Here is an 8,544-nt window from a genome sequence, read left to right as displayed (position 1 = left end):
ATGGCCCCGACCCTCTCTACGCAGTAAGTTAGTTGCGTACCAAGCATGGAAAGATTTTAGACTAATGGACGCGTTGGCAAGTGTGGAAGTGCCCTGTTGAAGTATTCTCCCCGTAAGAGCAGTGCCTTGAATGAAGAATGCTTTTCTTTTGGTCAATATTACCTTCGGTTCAGTAAACTATCCGAGACTTCAACTGATCATTGAGTGAAACTATGAACATCCAAAGGAATAATTTGAGAGCTAGTCAACTCACTGAAATTGCATAATTCTCATTGTTAAGCGCATTAAAAAAACAGTTAAAGTTTTATTTTTTTTTATTTTTCCACTGGCCCGATTTCTTTGTGTGTGTGATTGTCAATATGATGTACCCCTCACAACTTGAAACTTACTGCAGGCCATTTAGAAGATTTGGACAATAGAGTCTTTCTGGATTCATACGAATAAGAAAGATATATAGTTGCAGAGATACAGAATCTGGACTAAAATATAGGATTTGGCGGAATGTACAGACGCACGTACGAACGAGCAGAAATAAACCAAAGCCGTCATAAATAAACAATCGAAAACAAATTTACGACAAAAGCCCGGAAGGATCTTAATCTTCGGCCGCTCATTAATCTGTACGCGAAGGAATAATCCATACGATGCTTCGTCTGTGTTAAATATAAAAATGCACGTCGACAGACATAAATAGAAAAGGGACCATGAAAAGCAACTATTTCCACAGTAAAATAATAGAGAAACATATATCACCAACCGTAACGGCGCCGCCTCACCCTCCTTCATCTCGAATCCTTTTATTTTGTCTTCTAGCTGTTTCAGATATTACGGCCTACAAGACCGGAGAATCGCCCAAGATAAGCAGGTAACTACGGTTACTTCCGCTGATGGTTGTGTTGTTATTCTTGTTGTGGTTCTCGGCTGCGTTGATGGGACATTTATAGTACTTGCTCTCTTCTTTTTGCCGCGATGTTGGCTCCTTTTCTCGCTGGAATGTCGCGAAGCTGCGACGACAGGGAGTAAAACGAACAAAAACAAGGAAGGAAGCGTGTCGGGAGTAACCAAGCGTCTCCTTACTGAGTTCCAAAGGAGGGGAGGCACAGGGTTCCCAGAGAAAGGAGAGGTGTTTCGTGTTCCCAAAGACCGAGTGGAAATGGTGCGTGACGAATGATAAACTCACATACTGGAGACGATAGGCAGTAGAGGGTCCGCACAAGAAAACCCGGCTTTTGCTTGCGGTACGTGTCGTCCAGCCAAACTTTCCCGATTTTTTTCCCCCTCTTTTTGCGAACGGTTTTGTCAGGGAGTTTTAATATCGGGATGGGTACGTCCATTCAATGGCCCGGTGAATTTGTCGTTTGCGCCAATACTGCTTCTACCAATATGCACTGTTCATGATTTTGCGTCACAGGCCCATCGTTCTGGTGTGAGTTCAAGAACTCGAGGTTTACGGTGCCTTATTTCTTCCTGAGAAAGTTTTAGAAAATAGCTTCTGTGCTCCGGTGACGATACGCGATAGCGAAGTGATGCATGCATAAATGCGCCGGCGGATTACCGCGTGTCGTTTCCCTCTGCGTTGCCCAAATTATTGGACCGATCTAGTGAAACCCCTATTGTGACCGTTCACCGAGCAACCAGACGACGTTCACTACTTCGTGGCTTCAAGTACCACATCCCCCTTCTGGTCATCGACAGTTTTGACCAATAAAAAGTAGAATTCTATCCTTCTTTAAAGCATGAAATGCTTCTTATAGAAACCGAACCCAATCGTAAACTTTTGTCCGCCTTCCGTGCGATTCCCGCTAAATTCAGCGGCGTAGCTAAACTCGTGTTTAGGTCATGTGTCATTAATTTATTTCACCTTACCTTACGTCAGGTGACATATACGTATGTTTTCCCGCCGAAGTTGGTGGGGAAATTGATGTTACCAATACACCTATTCAGTTTTCACGCTAAATTTGGCGGGAAAATTTATAATATAGCGGTGAATAGATGTCACGTGGCGGGACCTACACACCAATTCAGATTCCCCGCTAAAATTGGCTGTGGAAATGACGTCACGTGGCCTAGACACTCGCAATTCTCTCTTAAATTTAACCAAAAAAAAAATGTACGTCCCGTCACTTAACGCGCTTCACATCAATACAATTTCTGCACTAAGCCTAGCAGGTAACGTCTGGTTACCTATACAGCAATAGTTTTCACGCTAAATTTACTAGGGAAATTGAAGGCTGAATGTGTTCTGATCAATTTTAAACGATCGTTCCTCAAACACTGCACTTCATGCATTATAAAACGTTGGAAATAAAAATCGTCCCAAATTTTGTTTTCAATTTTTTTTTTTAGTTCTTTTCACCGAGACTGTTTTCTCAACTTTCCCTAGAAGACAAAATCTTAAAGGGTCAGCGAAAAGAACACATTTGACACGAGTGCCACGTCACCATTTGGTCCAGAGTCGTGTCATCCCTGACCGAAAGGGAGTTAAAGCCCAAAGCTGACATAGCACTCGTGCCCAAATCTCTTCCCCGTTCACAGATTGGCCGACGCAAGCTACCGCCCAGTGCAAAGATTACGTTCATAATAATCTTTGCAATCCAGCAGTCACCCGGTACGTTGAAACTCCAGCAATATGGCCTCGCCATCTAGAAGCTGCAGATTTTTACATACTCATTACAAATAATCCAACTATTTCAAATCGTGATTACTGTTTCGAGTAATTTTGTAATTATTTTATTACAAAATTTCGGATTACTTCCTCCGACAGGAGGAAGTAATCCGAAATGAAACGGTTACTTTATCAGGTAATAGCGAATAACTTTCCTTCTCGAGCAATGAAGTAATCTAATTTAAAAAAAAAAATGTTAACAGAGAGTAATTGTAATCGTACTATATTACTTTCTTCTCGTAACGTGCACAAGACTGAGAAGCTGTCACTACTCCTCGTCAGTCCCTTTGCCCTTTTAAAGGAATGGTGAACCGAAATTTGGATTGCAGAAAACAATGCAGGAGCTGTAGGAGGGACCACTACAATCCCTACAACACTACTCGCAAGGCGATATCTCGAATCGACGGCCGTGTTTTTGGGAAAAGACGGTCGAGATTAAACGAGTCCGACGAGGCACGTGACGTCAAGATATCTCGTTTCCCCCTCCCTTCGTTTCGCCCCCTCAAAGCGGCGAGGCGGAGAAGACGCGACACCGTTCCCTCTCCTTCTCGGAGAAACAAGACGTAAACATACCTCTCAAATGCGCCTCCATTTTTTTTTTAATAAGGTCATCCGTTTGATATATCGTTGTATGAGTGATGTTTTGATGTTTGCAGCATCCCGTTGCACGTTTTTTCCGCCGTGCTCTGTGGAATTCAGATTTCGGTTCAGCATCCCTTTAAGACGTCCAAGCCATACAATGGCTTGTTAGCGATTCAGCCTACCACCGATATTCTGGTGGTAGGCTGAGAGTTGGCCAAGAAAGCGCTCAATTCCACGCCTGCTTGTTTAGGTGTTCGTCGCTGCCCCCATTTTCTCGCAGATTTGCTTTCTAACTGGTACAGCTCACGCCAATGGCTGCGCAGCCTTGACCTGCCTGCAAACTTCGGTTCGACTCGTCTTGCCTTTGGCTGGGAAGTGGTTGGGCCTGATTGGCCTGAGGTATCGTCTGTCGTCTCCTTTGGTCAGGCTAACAAATAATAGATTTTATTTACGTTTTGCGAGTTGAAGGCGGAGGAAGAGCAACAAAAGACCAAGACGCAAGTTACTCGGGAAACTTTGTCCTCGTTGGCTTACCCTTCGAGGTGGGTTCTGCACTTGTTACGTGATGCAACCTTTCTACTGTATAATAATCTAAACCCTCAAATACGGAGGAATCATCATAATCTAAACTCTGAGACACTGAATAAGTATTCGGCTTAACTAGAACGATTTCCCTGCATTATACAAAATAATATAAAATTAGAACACTCATTGTTACACAAAACAATATATATCATTAAAAAATATAAGTTGATATTTAGTTGAATCATTTTGCTTCAAATAACGCGGCTCCTGCTTTATTTTTTTAGGTGACTATTATTTTTTGAACATTACTCCATAAGATATGTCAAGAAACATTATTTGAATTATTGCGAGAATGATTAGAGTTAGGAGAGGTTTGATTGCCGTGACGTCCATATCAGAGGTTTGATTGCTGGTTTATCCTTTCGTAATTGCGTTATGCTTAGGAGTCAATGTTTGTGTGATTGTTGGTTTTGTTGTTTGTGGCATTATTTTTCTTTGTTACTTTTTAGTGTTTGCTGTTGTCGGAGTTTAAAATTTTCTCTCGCAATAGTGATTCGCTGTTTTAAACCCAACTTCTAAACTTAGCACCAACGAGGCAGGCAGACGTTGGCGACTTTAACTTGGACAGGACATTGAACTGGAATCTTTTATTGAAACTTTTTTTAATAGCCCTAAGGGAAGAAAGCCAAAATAAATTGAAGAGAAACGTCGACCTGGTGACATTGGATTATCAGCTAAAATGTTCATGAAAACAAATATTGGAAGTTTAAGCGTGTTTCAAAACACACAGCTAAAAAGAAACACAAATTGAATATGAGACGTGAAGAAAGGAACCACTCTTTTTCTTGATATCAGGTTTTCATCTATCTTATTACAGTAACAATCGATTACAAAACAGACCGAATTCAACTTTAGGAATTCGGCAAGCTCGCTTTTCGTGCTTCAGCCAAAGCAAACCTATGAAACATATATATGAAGATCTAAGCGTTTCGTAAGACTCAAGAAGTTCGGAATGTCACAACCTTGCGCATCCCAGAAGAACTAAGTTCATTCCTTCTTACGAGTTTCCGAACCAAGAATACATTTACATCGGAGGGGTACAAGACCTACTGGTGACTCAAAGTATGTCCTGAGTTTTTCCAAATTATTTTTAGTGAAAATAATAAATTTTCTACTGTAAAGAATTCCTCGTTCATACATTTTACAGTATTTTACTTTCTTCTCCAGTTTGGAATGTTCCCGTCCTCTTTTGTGTGTGTGTGTGTGTGCGTGTGTGTGTGTGTGCATGTGTGAGTGCGTGCGTGTTTTAGGGGGAGGGGCGTTTTTTCGTAAATGTATGCGCCTCATGTTTTCCTGGGTTTTTAGTCCTTTTTGATTCCGTGTTTTTTTCAACCTAACGTTCAATGTCGTTTCTAGGATATCTTTGCAAGTCACCGTCACCGTATTCCATGCCTTTTCAAGTTTTATTATTCTTACCTTTTTTTATATATATATTGCACCTCTGACGGGAGCCTCTGGTGAGTGCGAACTTGATATTTTGGAAAAGATTCAGCTCCGTACTCTTTCTTTATTACGACCACATTCCGACATTTTATTGTAGCAATTTTCGGGACGATTTAAACAGTAAAATGATTCGTACGCCAAGTTCGATTAGCCTAATGTGATACTTTGAAAACAGCCGGTCCTTGTAACAGGAAAAGTGCCTCGTAATGTAAAAGACCCGCCATTTGCGGGTGTTTTACACCCGCACATACCGGGTGTCAAACATGTCTTTTAGGTCAAATTACGAGGATTTATTCAACGACTCTAATCATATTTTTGTTGTTGTTGTTTTGCATCCCAATTGAAATAACCTTTTCATAAGAGGTGGGCCGTCTGAATTCCAACACGGTCGACGTAGAGGCCGGCGGCGATAGGGGCCCGAATTCTGCACGAAATGAAGACGCCGCGTACAAATTTAGTGCGTCAATTCGGAGGCTACAGCACAAACATTAAAAAGTCCGAGTAAATCTTGCTTATGCTAAATCAAATAGCAACGCGAACAGGCCCACGGCGCAACGAACGACTATGACGTCACACGGATGCGGTGCCGCTGGCTTACTTGTAAATGGCCTGTTGGCGTCATTTCGTCTAGCGGCTCGTAGAAATACGTCTTTTTTTTTATGCAGTGTTAGATTAACACAAAGCTAAGTATTATTCTCTACACAAAGAACGAAAGGAAACCACGGGTAACGAAGCAATCATAAATTTCTTCTTCTTTTTTATTCTAAAAACGTACCATCAATATTGGTTTAGATTAACGTTCGTCGCCACCCTCCGCCAACATCGTTTTAGGCAACTAAGTTGAAACGTAGTATTTTTCCAACTCATTTCCAAGTGCATAAGGATGACTTGCATCTAACGTACGTTTTTGTGAACTCGATGTAAAATAAACAAAAAAATAAAGTGCACATTCGGATTCGGAAGCGTTTCTTCCTGAATAATAAACAAGATGGAGGCACCCGTGTGGCTGGTATCTCCGGAAAGTGTGAGGCTTTCGCTTCGACAGGACGGAGCGGGAGTGCATGCATTATTTATTTCGTAACTTTCCGTCTGGCGTCTCTTACTTAAGGCTGCTCGTTGTGTCTTGTTCTGCAAGCCAAAGACGGGAGTGCATTTAATGGCACCCTCGGGGTCATAAAGTCCCCTCCTCCGCGGAGAACACTTAACGTTCGTACGCAGACTTTGGAGCATGACCTCTACATGCATGTCCTGGGAGAGCCGTCTGTCATTTCTAGCTCGGGATATTCGTTTCAGATATCTTTGTTGATCGATATTTGAATCTTTGTTAAACGAAAGTGATTATTCTTTTTTCTTTTTTTTAATCTTACGTGTTTCTTTCCTTTATGTTCAGGTTTGTTAATTATTGCAGATTTGTGTGTATATGTTTGTGTATTTCGTACTTGATTTCGGTTTATATATCTGCGTTTGTGTAGACTGTTTTCAGATGAGTTCGGTCGACCATGTCCGGCGATCATTTTGAATGTTGATGAGAAAAAAAAAACTGCTTGTTGACTCAGTGGCCAGCACTACAAAATCGAATTTAGTTTTGCAAAAAGAAATTGTTTGTCTTCGCGGAAACAAAAAAAAAAAAAATTATGAAGCCCACTCTCTGTCCGAAGCTCTTTCTGCGCATTTCGCGTTGGCATTTCTGGCACCTTTCTGAAAACAACTGCTGCGTCTACAGATCTAAAATTTTAACTGACGAAATCCGCACAGAGAGAATTCTCCAAAGTATTTACCCCAAAATAACATTGATATGATTTTTTTTTGTTACATCTACGATAGCGAAAATGTTCAAGCTTTGCCAGCGTACTTCCCTGTATTTTGTAAATATTTGCACTAGATATTCTTGTCCTGGTTAGCGGCACAAATTTACAACCAACGTTCAAATGGGGCCTGTTTGGGATCTGAAGAAGGTACGACCCGATCGTCGTGATGGTAGCGGTTTATCAAAATGTAAACATTGCGGGTTTTTTCTGCGCTTGACCCCGTTGCTTACTTCTTCGTCGCCCCGTGTCCATTCCCAAACATCCTGCAACCCAACAAGGTCAAACCGACTGTTTCGTCGGAATTTCTAGACGTTGAAAAAGCTGGATGGGTCTTCTTACCTTCACGCCACTTCCGTGTCGAATAGGGCTGGAACGCACTTCCCCATCTTGACCAGGGAAAGTATCGTCGACGACGGCCAGACACCAGATTGTTCTTGAGCGATCGTCGTTCCTGAGAAGCACCACACCTCCCACTTGAATGCCGCTTGAGTCAGAGGAGCCTACCGTGTTCGTAGGCTGCAGCTCCAAACGACCAAATTTGAAAGATTTCACGTTTCACGTCCTTCGCCGCTGGCTCCGTGTGAGCCTTCGCTTCTCGGGAACGGGAGTAGAACGTTTCCGCCGCTTCCTGGTTATCCTGGGTGGAACTTCGGGCTCGCGATCGGATGACGACCCGTGGCCCGAGCTACCACGGCGACGCTTTTTTATTTCAATATCTTGCAGTTACACTAAAGGGTGTTCAAAACGGGCACTTAAATAGAGTCCTGCTTCGTCACTCACAAAGTCCTTATAGCGGTAACCATGGCTATTGCAGAACGTTTGGAAGAGATGTCTGAGGGTTTCGGTAGAATTGTTTTTACCCAGTAGTCCACTTGACCCTTTCACCCTCCTTTCTATGAGGCCAAGAAGAACTTCGCCAACAACTGCGACAACATCTTCCCCCGCCTTTCGATTCGCTGAGCCACTCAGCTGTTCCTTCTGTGATGCAAACGTACTCGAAGATAAACTCACGACTCTCCGGGTCGGTCCCGTTTTCAAAATTTCTTGCAGTTGACGCTGAATATTTGTCCTCCTGAATCTCAGTGAAAATGCTCATGAGGTTGGCCGGTTTTAGAATCTTCCCGCGTGTTTCAACAGCACCAGTGTTAGTCTCTTCAACCGCCTCCCCATCCATGCTCATGACTCTCCCGTCGGGGATTCCACTGTCCTTGGAGCCACTGGCACTTAGTTCGCTCTTGCAACCGACAGGCTCCGATAGTAGCTGAGCGTCAGCTGCCTTCATGTCATCTTTGAAGCCAGATGCTCTGTTATTTCCGGGGCTATTGCAAAGTCTCCGTACCGCAAAGGGCGCCCATTAAAGGAACTCCGTTTCGCCGGATTCCACGTCCCTGTCTTTCCGGGCTGCTTTCTCGGGCACTGGTTCACTCTTGATGGTTGACTGCTTGGGCTCTGGCACATCCT

The sequence above is a fragment of the Ixodes scapularis genome, unplaced genomic scaffold (genome assembly GCF_016920785.2).
Source record: "Ixodes scapularis isolate PalLabHiFi unplaced genomic scaffold, ASM1692078v2 PGA_scaffold10__122_contigs__length_95168666, whole genome shotgun sequence".
Lineage (NCBI taxonomy): Eukaryota > Metazoa > Arthropoda > Arachnida > Ixodida > Ixodidae > Ixodes > Ixodes scapularis.
The sequence above is the reverse complement of the archived record's forward strand: the minus strand, read 5'-3'. Positions refer to the sequence as shown.